Here is a 13,198-nt window from a genome sequence, read left to right as displayed (position 1 = left end):
GCTTCTGCTTCTGCTTGTGTCTGGCCCCTGTTGGAGCGTCCAGGCACAGGACTTCTGCTGCTGCTGACTAAATGGCCTCCTTAATTGGATCATTTGAGTAGCCAGCACACCTGTGCAGGTAGGGCATGACATGATAGGCAGCTGCCTTGATAGCGGGTGGGTGCTGAATGTTCCTAATTGACAAAATAAGATTAATGCTTATGAAGAAATATAAAATCTCATCCCTTCCCCAATATCGCGCCACACCCCTACCCCTTAATTCCCTGGTTGAACGTGATGGACATATGTCTTGTTTTCGACCGTACTAACTATGTAACTATGTAACATAACATGGGGGGGGGGGTCTCCTGGCTGTTCACACAGGTGTGTCATTGCTGTACATTGACCATGCATTGCTTCTGTGGTATTGCAAAGGCAAAGACAAATGCTTCCAGCCATCCATTGCACTAATGGATTGGTCATCAGCTGGCTGTCTATGTCCCGCATCAATATAGACCAAAGTACAGAGGGTTAGGCTATGCTATTGTGCACCTACCTGATGCATCAGAAGGTGCGAGGCCCTTGCTAAATTCTGTGCACAGACTTTGAGATCTATGCTTTAGACTGTATCTAAACCTGCTCCAACATGGACTGACATTCTGGCCTACTTTCAGCCGATGCGACTTGTCTGTCGCTGAACAGTCGCTTTTTATGTATTCAGCACCTATGTATAATGTTGTAAAAATGCTCTAGAAGCTAAAGTCGCAGAAATGTCACACATATTTGGCCTGCAACTTTCTGTGCGACAAATTCAGACAGGAAAAATCAGTATAAATCCTTAGAAAATTATCCCCCAGTGTCTCCATCTGCTGGCGGTATTGAATAAGCATTGCTGCACTGATGGGGTATGCATTAGACGAAAAAAAAGAAGAAAAAGAAGAATAATACGCCCAGAAAAGAGGCGAAAAGGAGAAAAACGTAAAAAAACATGAAAAAAAAGTAAGAGGAAGAGAAGGGAAAAAAAGGTGGAAATGGGTTTAAAAGTGATTTCGGCGGAGAAATATATATATATATATATATATATATATATATATATATATATATATATATATGCGCACACACACACATAGATATAAACGTATTCTCCGTTGAGATATTGCAGCCGCTGCTGTGTCCAGGCCCAGGAGCCTTAGCACTGTGCTGTGATGTCACTCAATACCACTGACATCACTAGGTGTAAACAACATCTCTCCTTTGCTGTGTATGTGACTATGGAGCTGTTTGGTGATGTCGTCTATTACGGCCTTCATAGAAGCAACAGGAGATTGTTGCATCCATCTTGAACCCTCAGAACTACAGTGCTATGATGTCACTCACTTCCACAGGCCTTGCAGAGTGTAAACAACAACAACCCAGCTTTGTTGTGTATGTAACCAAAGGGATTTGTGATGTCACCTAGAACCTTCACAGCAGCGACAGCTTTATGAGGAGCATCAGCACTGCTCTGCCTGAGCAGAACCATCACCGCCATAGGTTGTCAAATAACCCGGATTTAACCCACACAGGTAAGTCCAATGGGGTGCAGGCATGTCCTCTATGCTTACAGCTTCCCGTGGGTGTTGGTTTGATACCGTTTGGGGACAGCCAAGGAGGCATCTGCACAGGCAACAAAGGTAGGTGTGTGCTTGTGTGTGTGTTTCCTATGCAGATCCTAAGCCCAGTGTCACATGCAAGTAGGAGGAGTAAGAAGGGTTCCTGGCAAATCCGGGTTATGGATTGCATTTAAAAAGGCCCCGTGGGAGTGCAATGGGCCCCTGTCTTGCTGCTTAGCAATAATGGTATGGGTTTAGGTTCTGCTGTGTGTACTGGTGGTTGACTGCCCCCCAGCCCAGAGTGTGCATGGAAAATTGTCTGGCAGCCTCCCTGACAGCAAGCAGTGATAGTGCCCATGAAGGGGACCTTGTTGGGCCCGCCCCTTTCACGGTTATCGCTTCTCGGCCTTTTGGCTAAGATCAAGTGTAGTATCTGTTCTTATCAGTTTAATATCTGATACGTCCCCTATCTGGGGACCATATATTAAATGGATTTTTGAGAACGGGGGCCGATTTCGAAGCTTGCTTCCGTCGCCCTATGCATTGACCCGATATGGCAGTATCTTCGGGTACAGTGCACCACCCCCTTACAGGGTTAAAAAGAAAGATTCCTACTTTCATTGCTACCTGCTTGCTGGCTAGCCAGCTAGCCAGCCCTGTGGGCCTTGCTGCTGCTGCAGCCAAAAAACAAAAGGTGGTGCTGCTGCTGCTTCTGCTGCTTCTGCTTCTGCTTGTGTCTGGCCCCTGTTGGAGCGTCCAGGCACAGGACTTCTGCTGCTGCTGACTAAATGGCCTCCTTAATTGGATCATTTGAGTAGCCAGCACACCTGTGCAGGTAGGGCATGACATGATAGGCAGCTGCCTTGATAGCGGGTGGGTGCTGAATGTTCCTAATTGACAAAATAAGATTAATGCTTATGAAGAAATATAAAATCTCATCCCTTCCCCAATATCGCGCCACACCCCTACCCCTTAATTCCCTGGTTGAACGTGATGGACATATGTCTTTTTTCGACCGTACTAACTATGTAACTATGTAACATAACATGGGGGGGGGTCTCCTGGCTGTTCACACAGGTGTGTCATTGCTGTACATTGACCATGCATTGCTTCTGTGGTATTGCAAAGGCAAAGACAAATGCTTCCAGCCATCCATTGCACTAATGGATTGGTCATCAGCTGGCTGTCTATGTCCCGCATCAATATAGACCAAAGTACAGAGGGTTAGGCTATGCTATTGTGCACCTACCTGATGCATCAGAAGGTGCGAGGCCCTTGCTAAATTCTGTGCACAGACTTTGAGATCTATGCTTTAGACTGTATCTAAACCTGCTCCAACATGGACTGACATTCTGGCCTACTTTCAGCCGATGCGACTTGTCTGTCGCTGAACAGTCGCTTTTTATGTATTCAGCACCTATGTATAATGTTGTAAAAATGCTCTAGAAGCTAAAGTCGCAGAAATGTCACACATATTTGGCCTGCAACTTTCTGTGCGACAAATTCAGACAGGAAAAATCAGTATAAATCCTTAGAAAATTATCCCCCAGTGTCTCCATCTGCTGGCGGTATTGAATAAGCATTGCTGCACTGATGGGGTATGCATTAGACGAAAAAAAAGAAGAAAAAGAAGAAGAATACGCCCAGAAAAGAGGCGAAAAGGAGAAAAACGTAAAAAAACGTGAAAAAAAAGTAAGAGGAAGAGAAGGGAAAAAAAGGTGGAAATGGGTTTAAAAGTGATTTCGGCGGAGAAATATATATATATATATATATATATATATATATATATGCGCACACACACACATAGATATAAACGTATTCTCCGTTGAGATATTGCAGCCGCTGCTGTGTCCAGGCCCAGGAGCCTTAGCACTGTGCTGTGATGTCACTCAATACCACTGACATCACTAGGTGTAAACAACATCTCTCCTTTGCTGTGTATGTGACTATGGAGCTGTTTGGTGATGTCGTCTATTACGGCCTTCATAGAAGCAACAGGAGATTGTTGCATCCATCTTGAACCCTCAGAACTACAGTGCTATGATGTCACTCACTTCCACAGGCCTTGCAGAGTGTAAACAACAACAACCCAGCTTTGTTGTGTATGTAACCATAGGGATTGTGATGTCACCTAGAACCTTCACAGCAGCGACAGCTTTATGAGGAGCATCAGCACTGCTCTGCCTGAGCAGAACCATCACCGCCATAGGTTGTCAAATAACCCGGATTTAACCCACACAGGTAAGTCCAATGGGGTGCAGGCATGTCCTCTATGCTTACAGCTTCCCGTGGGTGTTGGTTTGATACCGTTTGGGGACAGCCAAGGAGGCATCTGCAGGCAACAAAGGTAGGTGTGTGCTTGTGTGTGTGTTTCCTATGCAGATCCTAAGCCCAGTGTCACATGCAAGTAGGAGGAGTAAGAAGGGTTCCTGGCAAATCCGGGTTATGGATTGCATTTAAAAAGGCCCCGTGGGAGTGCAATGGGCCCCTGTCTTGCTGCTTAGCAATAATGGTATGGGTTTAGGTTCTGCTGTGTGTACTGGTGGTTGACTGCCCCCCAGCCCAGAGTGTGCATGGAAAATTGTCTGGCAGCCTCCCTGACAGCAAGCAGTGATAGTGCCCATGAAGGGGACCTTGTTGGGCCCGCCCCTTTCACGGTTATCGCTTCTCGGCCTTTTGGCTAAGATCAAGTGTAGTATCTGTTCTTATCAGTTTAATATCTGATACGTCCCCTATCTGGGGACCATATATTAAATGGATTTTTGAGAACGGGGGCCGATTTCGAAGCTTGCTTCCGTCGCCCTATGCATTGACCCGATATGGCAGTATCTTCGGGTACAGTGCACCACCCCCTTACAGGGTTAAAAAGAAAGATTCCTACTTTCATTGCTACCTGCTTGCTGGCTAGCCAGCTAGCCAGCCCTGTGGGCCTTGCTGCTGCTGCAGCCAAAAAACAAAAGGTGGTGCTGCTGCTGCTTCTGCTGCTTCTGCTTCTGCTTGTGTCTGGCCCCTGTTGGAGCGTCCAGGCACAGGACTTCTGCTGCTGCTGACTAAATGGCCTCCTTAATTGGATCATTTGAGTAGCCAGCACACCTGTGCAGGTAGGGCATGACATGATAGGCAGCTGCCTTGATAGCGGGTGGGTGCTGAATGTTCCTAATTGACAAAATAAGATTAATGCTTATGAAGAAATATAAAATCTCATCCCTTCCCCAATATCGCGCCACACCCCTACCCCTTAATTCCCTGGTTGAACGTGATGGACATATGTCTTTTTTCGACCGTACTAACTATGTAACTATGTAACATAACATGGGGGGGGGTCTCCTGGCTGTTCACACAGGTGTGTCATTGCTGTACATTGACCATGCATTGCTTCTGTGGTATTGCAAAGGCAAAGACAAATGCTTCCAGCCATCCATTGCACTAATGGATTGGTCATCAGCTGGCTGTCTATGTCCCGCATCAATATAGACCAAAGTACAGAGGGTTAGGCTATGCTATTGTGCACCTACCTGATGCATCAGAAGGTGCGAGGCCCTTGCTAAATTCTGTGCACAGACTTTGAGATCTATGCTTTAGACTGTATCTAAACCTGCTCCAACATGGACTGACATTCTGGCCTACTTTCAGCCGATGCGACTTGTCTGTCGCTGAACAGTCGCTTTTTATGTATTCAGCACCTATGTATAATGTTGTAAAAATGCTCTAGAAGCTAAAGTCGCAGAAATGTCACACATATTTGGCCTGCAACTTTCTGTGCGACAAATTCAGACAGGAAAAATCAGTATAAATCCTTAGAAAATTATCCCCCAGTGTCTCCATCTGCTGGCGGTATTGAATAAGCATTGCTGCACTGATGGGGTATGCATTAGACGAAAAAAAAGAAGAAAAAGAAGAATAATACGCCCAGAAAAGAGGCGAAAAGGAGAAAAACGTAAAAAAACGTGAAAAAAAAGTAAGAGGAAGAGAAGGGAAAAAAAGGTGGAAATGGGTTTAAAAGTGATTTCGGCGGAGAAATATATATATATATATATATATATATATATATATATATATATATATATGCGCACACACACACATAGATATAAACGTATTCTCCGTTGAGATATTGCAGCCGCTGCTGTGTCCAGGCCCAGGAGCCTTAGCACTGTGCTGTGATGTCACTCAATACCACTGACATCACTAGGTGTAAACAACATCTCTCCTTTGCTGTGTATGTGACTATGGAGCTGTTTGGTGATGTCGTCTATTACGGCCTTCATAGAAGCAACAGGAGATTGTTGCATCCATCTTGAACCCTCAGAACTACAGTGCTATGATGTCACTCACTTCCACAGGCCTTGCAGAGTGTAAACAACAACAACCCAGCTTTGTTGTGTATGTAACCAAAGGGATTTGTGATGTCACCTAGAACCTTCACAGCAGCGACAGCTTTATGAGGAGCATCAGCACTGCTCTGCCTGAGCAGAACCATCACCGCCATAGGTTGTCAAATAACCCGGATTTAACCCACACAGGTAAGTCCAATGGGGTGCAGGCATGTCCTCTATGCTTACAGCTTCCCGTGGGTGTTGGTTTGATACCGTTTGGGGACAGCCAAGGAGGCATCTGCAGGCAACAAAGGTAGGTGTGTGCTTGTGTGTGTGTGTTTCCTATGCAGATCCTAAGCCCAGTGTCACATGCAAGTAGGAGGAGTAAGAAGGGTTCCTGGCAAATCCGGGTTATGGATTGCATTTAAAAAGGCCCCGTGGGAGTGCAATGGGCCCCTGTCTTGCTGCTTAGCAATAATGGTATGGGTTTAGGTTCTGCTGTGTGTACTGGTGGTTGACTGCCCCCCAGCCCAGAGTGTGCATGGAAAATTGTCTGGCAGCCTCCCTGACAGCAAGCAGTGATAGTGCCCATGAAGGGGACCTTGTTGGGCCCGCCCCTTTCACGGTTATCGCTTCTCGGCCTTTTGGCTAAGATCAAGTGTAGTATCTGTTCTTATCAGTTTAATATCTGATATGTCCCCTATCTGGGGACCATATATTAAATGGATTTTTGAGAACGGGGGCCGATTTCGAAGCTTGCTTCCGTCGCCCTATGCATTGACCCGATATGGCAGTATCTTCGGGTACAGTGCACCACCCCCTTACAGGGTTAAAAAGAAAGATTCCTACTTTCATTGCTACCTGCTTGCTGGCTAGCCAGCTAGCCAGCCCTGTGGGCCTTGCTGCTGCTGCAGCCAAAAAACAAAAGGTGGTGCTGCTGCTGCTTCTGCTGCTTCTGCTTCTGCTTGTGTCTGGCCCCTGTTGGAGCGTCCAGGCACAGGACTTCTGCTGCTGCTGACTAAATGGCCTCCTTAATTGGATCATTTGAGTAGCCAGCACACCTGTGCAGGTAGGGCATGACATGATAGGCAGCTGCCTTGATAGCGGGTGGGTGCTGAATGTTCCTAATTGACAAAATAAGATTAATGCTTATGAAGAAATATAAAATCTCATCCCTTCCCCAATATCGCGCCACACCCCTACCCCTTAATTCCCTGGTTGAACGTGATGGACATATGTCTTTTTTCGACCGTACTAACTATGTAACTATGTAACATAACATGGGGGGGGTCTCCTGGCTGTTCACACAGGTGTGTCATTGCTGTACATTGACCATGCATTGCTTCTGTGGTATTGCAAAGGCAAATACAAATGCTTCCAGCCATCCATTGCACTAATGGATTGGTCATCAGCTGGCTGTCTATGTCCCGCATCAATATAGACCAAAGTACAGAGGGTTAGGCTATGCTATTGTGCACCTACCTGATGCATCAGAAGGTGCGAGGCCCTTGCTAAATTCTGTGCACAGACTTTGAGATCTATGCTTTAGACTGTATCTAAACCTGCTCCAACATGGACTGACATTCTGGCCTACTTTCAGCCGATGCGACTTGTCTGTCGCTGAACAGTCGCTTTTTATGTATTCAGCACCTATGTATAATGTTGTAAAAATGCTCTAGAAGCTAAAGTCGCAGAAATGTCACACATATTTGGCCTGCAACTTTCTGTGCGACAAATTCAGACAGGAAAAATCAGTATAAATCCTTAGAAAATTATCCCCCAGTGTCTCCATCTGCTGGCGGTATTGAATAAGCATTGCTGCACTGATGGGGTATGCATTAGATGAAAAAAAAGAAGAAAAAGAAGAATAATACGCCCAGAAAAGAGGCGAAAAGGAGAAAAACGTAAAAAAACGTGAAAAAAAAGTAAGAGGAAGAGAAGGGAAAAAAAGGTGGAAATGGGTTTAAAAGTGATTTCGGCGGAGAAATATATATATATATATATATATATATATATATATATATATATGCGCACACACACACATAGATATAAACGTATTCTCCGTTGAGATATTGCAGCCGCTGCTGTGTCCAGGCCCAGGAGCCTTAGCACTGTGCTGTGATGTCACTCAATACCACTGACATCACTAGGTGTAAACAACATCTCTCCTTTGCTGTGTATGTGACTATGGAGCTGTTTGGTGATGTCGTCTATTACGGCCTTCATAGAAGCAACAGGAGATTGTTGCATCCATCTTGAACCCTCAGAACTACAGTGCTATGATGTCACTCACTTCCACAGGCCTTGCAGAGTGTAAACAACAACAACCCAGCTTTGTTGTGTATGTAACCAAAGGGATTTGTGATGTCACCTAGAACCTTCACAGCAGCGACAGCTTTATGAGGAGCATCAGCACTGCTCTGCCTGAGCAGAACCATCACCGCCATAGGTTGTCAAATAACCCGGATTTAACCCACACAGGTAAGTCCAATGGGGTGCAGGCATGTCCTCTATGCTTACAGCTTCCCGTGGGTGTTGGTTTGATACCGTTTGGGGACAGCCAAGGAGGCATCTGCAGGCAACAAAGGTAGGTGTGTGCTTGTGTGTGTGTTTCCTATGCAGATCCTAAGCCCAGTGTCACATGCAAGTAGGAGGAGTAAGAAGGGTTCCTGGCAAATCCGGGTTATGGATTGCATTTAAAAAGGCCCCGTGGGAGTGCAATGGGCCCCTGTCTTGCTGCTTAGCAATAATGGTATGGGTTTAGGTTCTGCTGTGTGTACTGGTGGTTGACTGCCCCCCAGCCCAGAGTGTGCATGGAAAATTGTCTGGCAGCCTCCCTGACAGCAAGCAGTGATAGTGCCCATGAAGGGGACCTTGTTGGGCCCGCCCCTTTCACGGTTATCGCTTCTCGGCCTTTTGGCTAAGATCAAGTGTAGTATCTGTTCTTATCAGTTTAATATCTGATACGTCCCCTATCTGGGGACCATATATTAAATGGATTTTTGAGAACGGGGGCCGATTTCGAAGCTTGCTTCCGTCGCCCTATGCATTGACCCGATATGGCAGTATCTTCGGGTACAGTGCACCACCCCCTTACAGGGTTAAAAAGAAAGATTCCTACTTTCATTGCTACCTGCTTGCTGGCTAGCCAGCTAGCCAGCCCTGTGGGCCTTGCTGCTGCTGCAGCCAAAAAACAAAAGGTGGTGCTGCTGCTGCTTCTGCTGCTTCTGCTTCTGCTTGTGTCTGGCCCCTGTTGGAGCGTCCAGGCACAGGACTTCTGCTGCTGCTGACTAAATGGCCTCCTTAATTGGATCATTTGAGTAGCCAGCACACCTGTGCAGGTAGGGCATGACATGATAGGCAGCTGCCTTGATAGCGGGTGGGTGCTGAATGTTCCTAATTGACAAAATAAGATTAATGCTTATGAAGAAATATAAAATCTCATCCCTTCCCCAATATCGCGCCACACCCCTACCCCTTAATTCCCTGGTTGAACGTGATGGACATATGTCTTTTTTCGACCGTACTAACTATGTAACTATGTAACATAACATGGGGGGGGGGGGGGGGGTCTCCTGGCTGTTCACACAGGTGTGTCATTGCTGTACATTGACCATGCATTGCTTCTGTGGTATTGCAAAGGCAAAGACAAATGCTTCCAGCCATCCATTGCACTAATGGATTGGTCATCAGCTGGCTGTCTATGTCCCGCATCAATATAGACCAAAGTACAGAGGGTTAGGCTATGCTATTGTGCACCTACCTGATGCATCAGAAGGTGCGAGGCCCTTGCTAAATTCTGTGCACAGACTTTGAGATCTATGCTTTAGACTGTATCTAAACCTGCTCCAACATGGACTGACATTCTGGCCTACTTTCAGCCGATGCGACTTGTCTGTCGCTGAACAGTCGCTTTTTATGTATTCAGCACCTATGTATAATGTTGTAAAAATGCTCTAGAAGCTAAAGTCGCAGAAATGTCACACATATTTGGCCTGCAACTTTCTGTGCGACAAATTCAGACAGGAAAAATCAGTATAAATCCTTAGAAAATTATCCCCCAGTGTCTCCATCTGCTGGCGGTATTGAATAAGCATTGCTGCACTGATGGGGTATGCATTAGACGAAAAAAAAGAAGAAAAAGAAGAATAATACGCCCAGAAAAGAGGCGAAAAGGAGAAAAACGTAAAAAAACGTGAAAAAAAAGTAAGAGGAAGAGAAGGGAAAAAAAGGTGGAAATGGGTTTAAAAGTGATTTCGGCGGAGAAATATATATATATATATATATATATATATATATATATATATATATATGCGCACACACACACATAGATATAAACGTATTCTCCGTTGAGATATTGCAGCCGCTGCTGTGTCCAGGCCCAGGAGCCTTAGCACTGTGCTGTGATGTCACTCAATACCACTGACATCACTAGGTGTAAACAACATCTCTCCTTTGCTGTGTATGTGACTATGGAGCTGTTTGGTGATGTCGTCTATTACGGCCTTCATAGAAGCAACAGGAGATTGTTGCATCCATCTTGAACCCTCAGAACTGCAGTGCTATGATGTCACTCACTTCCACAGGCCTTGCAGAGTGTAAACAACAACAACCCAGCTTTGTTGTGTATGTAACCAAAGGGATTTGTGATGTCACCTAGAACCTTCACAGCAGCGACAGCTTTATGAGGAGCATCAGCACTGCTCTGCCTGAGCAGAACCATCACCGCCATAGGTTGTCAAATAACCCGGATTTAACCCACACAGGTAAGTCCAATGGGGTGCAGGCATGTCCTCTATGCTTACAGCTTCCCGTGGGTGTTGGTTTGATACCGTTTGGGGACAGCCAAGGAGGCATCTGCAGGCAACAAAGGTAGGTGTGTGCTTGTGTGTGTGTTTCCTATGCAGATCCTAAGCCCAGTGTCACATGCAAGTAGGAGGAGTAAGAAGGGTTCCTGGCAAATCCGGGTTATGGATTGCATTTAAAAAGGCCCCGTGGGAGTGCAATGGGCCCCTGTCTTGCTGCTTAGCAATAATGGTATGGGTTTAGGTTCTGCTGTGTGTACTGGTGGTTGACTGCCCCCCAGCCCAGAGTGTGCATGGAAAATTGTCTGGCAGCCTCCCTGACAGCAAGCAGTGATAGTGCCCATGAAGGGGACCTTGTTGGGCCCGCCCCTTTCACGGTTATCGCTTCTCGGCCTTTTGGCTAAGATCAAGTGTAGTATCTGTTCTTATCAGTTTAATATCTGATACGTCCCCTATCTGGGGACCATATATTAAATGGATTTTTGAGAACGGGGGCCGATTTCGAAGCTTGCTTCCGTCGCCCTATGCATTGACCCGATATGGCAGTATCTTCGGGTACAGTGCACCACCCCCTTACAGGGTTAAAAAGAAAGATTCCTACTTTCATTGCTACCTGCTTGCTGGCTAGCCAGCTAGCCAGCCCTGTGGGCCTTGCTGCTGCTGCAGCCAAAAAACAAAAGGTGGTGCTGCTGCTGCTTCTGCTGCTTCTGCTTCTGCTTGTGTCTGGCCCCTGTTGGAGCGTCCAGGCACAGGACTTCTGCTGCTGCTGACTAAATGGCCTCCTTAATTGGATCATTTGAGTAGCCAGCACACCTGTGCAGGTAGGGCATGACATGATAGGCAGCTGCCTTGATAGCGGGTGGGTGCTGAATGTTCCTAATTGACAAAATAAGATTAATGCTTATGAAGAAATATAAAATCTCATCCCTTCCCCAATATCGCGCCACACCCCTACCCCTTAATTCCCTGGTTGAACGTGATGGACATATGTCTTTTTTCGACCGTACTAACTATGTAACTATGTAACATAACATGGGGGGGGGTCTCCTGGCTGTTCACACAGGTGTGTCATTGCTGTACATTGACCATGCATTGCTTCTGTGGTATTGCAAAGGCAAAGACAAATGCTTCCAGCCATCCATTGCACTAATGGATTGGTCATCAGCTGGCTGTCTATGTCCCGCATCAATATAGACCAAAGTACAGAGGGTTAGGCTATGCTATTGTGCACCTACCTGATGCATCAGAAGGTGCGAGGCCCTTGCTAAATTCTGTGCACAGACTTTGAGATCTATGCTTTAGACTGTATCTAAACCTGCTCCAACATGGACTGACATTCTGGCCTACTTTCAGCCGATGCGACTTGTCTGTCGCTGAACAGTCGCTTTTTATGTATTCAGCACCTATGTATAATGTTGTAAAAATGCTCTAGAAGCTAAAGTCGCAGAAATGTCACACATATTTGGCCTGCAACTTTCTGTGCGACAAATTCAGACAGGAAAAATCAGTATAAATCCTTAGAAAATTATCCCCCAGTGTCTCCATCTGCTGGCGGTATTGAATAAGCATTGCTGCACTGATGGGGTATGCATTAGACGAAAAAAAAGAAGAAAAAGAAGAATAATACGCCCAGAAAAGAGGCGAAAAGGAGAAAAACGTAAAAAAACGTGAAAAAAAAGTAAGAGGAAGAGAAGGGAAAAAAAGGTGGAAATGGGTTTAAAAGTGATTTCGGCGGAGAAATATATATATATATATATATATATATATATATATATATATATATGCGCACACACACACATAGATATAAACGTATTCTCCGTTGAGATATTGCAGCCGCTGCTGTGTCCAGGCCCAGGAGCCTTAGCACTGTGCTGTGATGTCACTCAATACCACTGACATCACTAGGTGTAAACAACATCTCTCCTTTGCTGTGTATGTGACTATGGAGCTGTTTGGTGATGTCGTCTATTACGGCCTTCATAGAAGCAACAGGAGATTGTTGCATCCATCTTGAACCCTCAGAACTACAGTGCTATGATGTCACTCACTTCCACAGGCCTTGCAGAGTGTAAACAACAACAACCCAGCTTTGTTGTGTATGTAACCAAAGGGATTTGTGATGTCACCTAGAACCTTCACAGCAGCGACAGCTTTATGAGGAGCATCAGCACTGCTCTGCCTGAGCAGAACCATCACCGCCATAGGTTGTCAAATAACCCGGATTTAACCCACACAGGTAAGTCCAATGGGGTGCAGGCATGTCCTCTATGCTTACAGCTTCCCGTGGGTGTTGGTTTGATACCGTTTGGGGACAGCCAAGGAGGCATCTGCAGGCAACAAAGGTAGGTGTGTGCTTGTGTGTGTGTTTCCTATGCAGATCCTAAGCCCAGTGTCACATGCAAGTAGGAGGAGTAAGAAGGGTTCCTGGCAAATCCGGGTTATGGATTGCATTTAAAAAGGCCCCGTGGGAGTGCAATGGGCCCCTGTCTTGCTGCTTAGCAATAATGGT

General features: G+C 45.9%; 5 non-coding genes across 5 annotated transcripts; all 5 read left to right on the top strand.

Annotated features, from left to right (window-relative positions):
* Positions 1-1,965: 1,965 nt before the first annotated feature.
* Positions 1,966-2,156, top strand: LOC130306529 (U2 spliceosomal RNA). The gene has a single exon (XR_008855867.1). It is a non-coding gene; the product is annotated as a U2 spliceosomal RNA (small nuclear RNA).
* A 2,075-nt stretch (positions 2,157-4,231) lies between these two features.
* LOC130306528 (U2 spliceosomal RNA) lies at positions 4,232-4,422 on the top strand. Its single transcript, XR_008855866.1, has one exon. It is a non-coding gene; the product is annotated as a U2 spliceosomal RNA (small nuclear RNA).
* Positions 4,423-6,512: 2,090 nt separating this feature from the next.
* Positions 6,513-6,703, top strand: LOC130306510 (U2 spliceosomal RNA). Its single transcript, XR_008855849.1, has one exon. It is a non-coding gene; the product is annotated as a U2 spliceosomal RNA (small nuclear RNA).
* Positions 6,704-8,784: 2,081 nt separating this feature from the next.
* LOC130306527 (U2 spliceosomal RNA) lies at positions 8,785-8,975 on the top strand. The gene has a single exon (XR_008855865.1). It is a non-coding gene; the product is annotated as a U2 spliceosomal RNA (small nuclear RNA).
* Positions 8,976-11,069: 2,094 nt separating this feature from the next.
* Positions 11,070-11,260, top strand: LOC130306526 (U2 spliceosomal RNA). The gene has a single exon (XR_008855864.1). It is a non-coding gene; the product is annotated as a U2 spliceosomal RNA (small nuclear RNA).
* Positions 11,261-13,198: the final 1,938 nt, after the last annotated feature.

This window comes from Hyla sarda, unplaced genomic scaffold (genome assembly GCF_029499605.1).
Source record: "Hyla sarda isolate aHylSar1 unplaced genomic scaffold, aHylSar1.hap1 scaffold_1378, whole genome shotgun sequence".
NCBI lineage: Eukaryota > Metazoa > Chordata > Amphibia > Anura > Hylidae > Hyla > Hyla sarda.
Note: the sequence above shows the minus strand (reverse complement) of the source record. Positions and strands in the feature narration are given on the sequence as shown.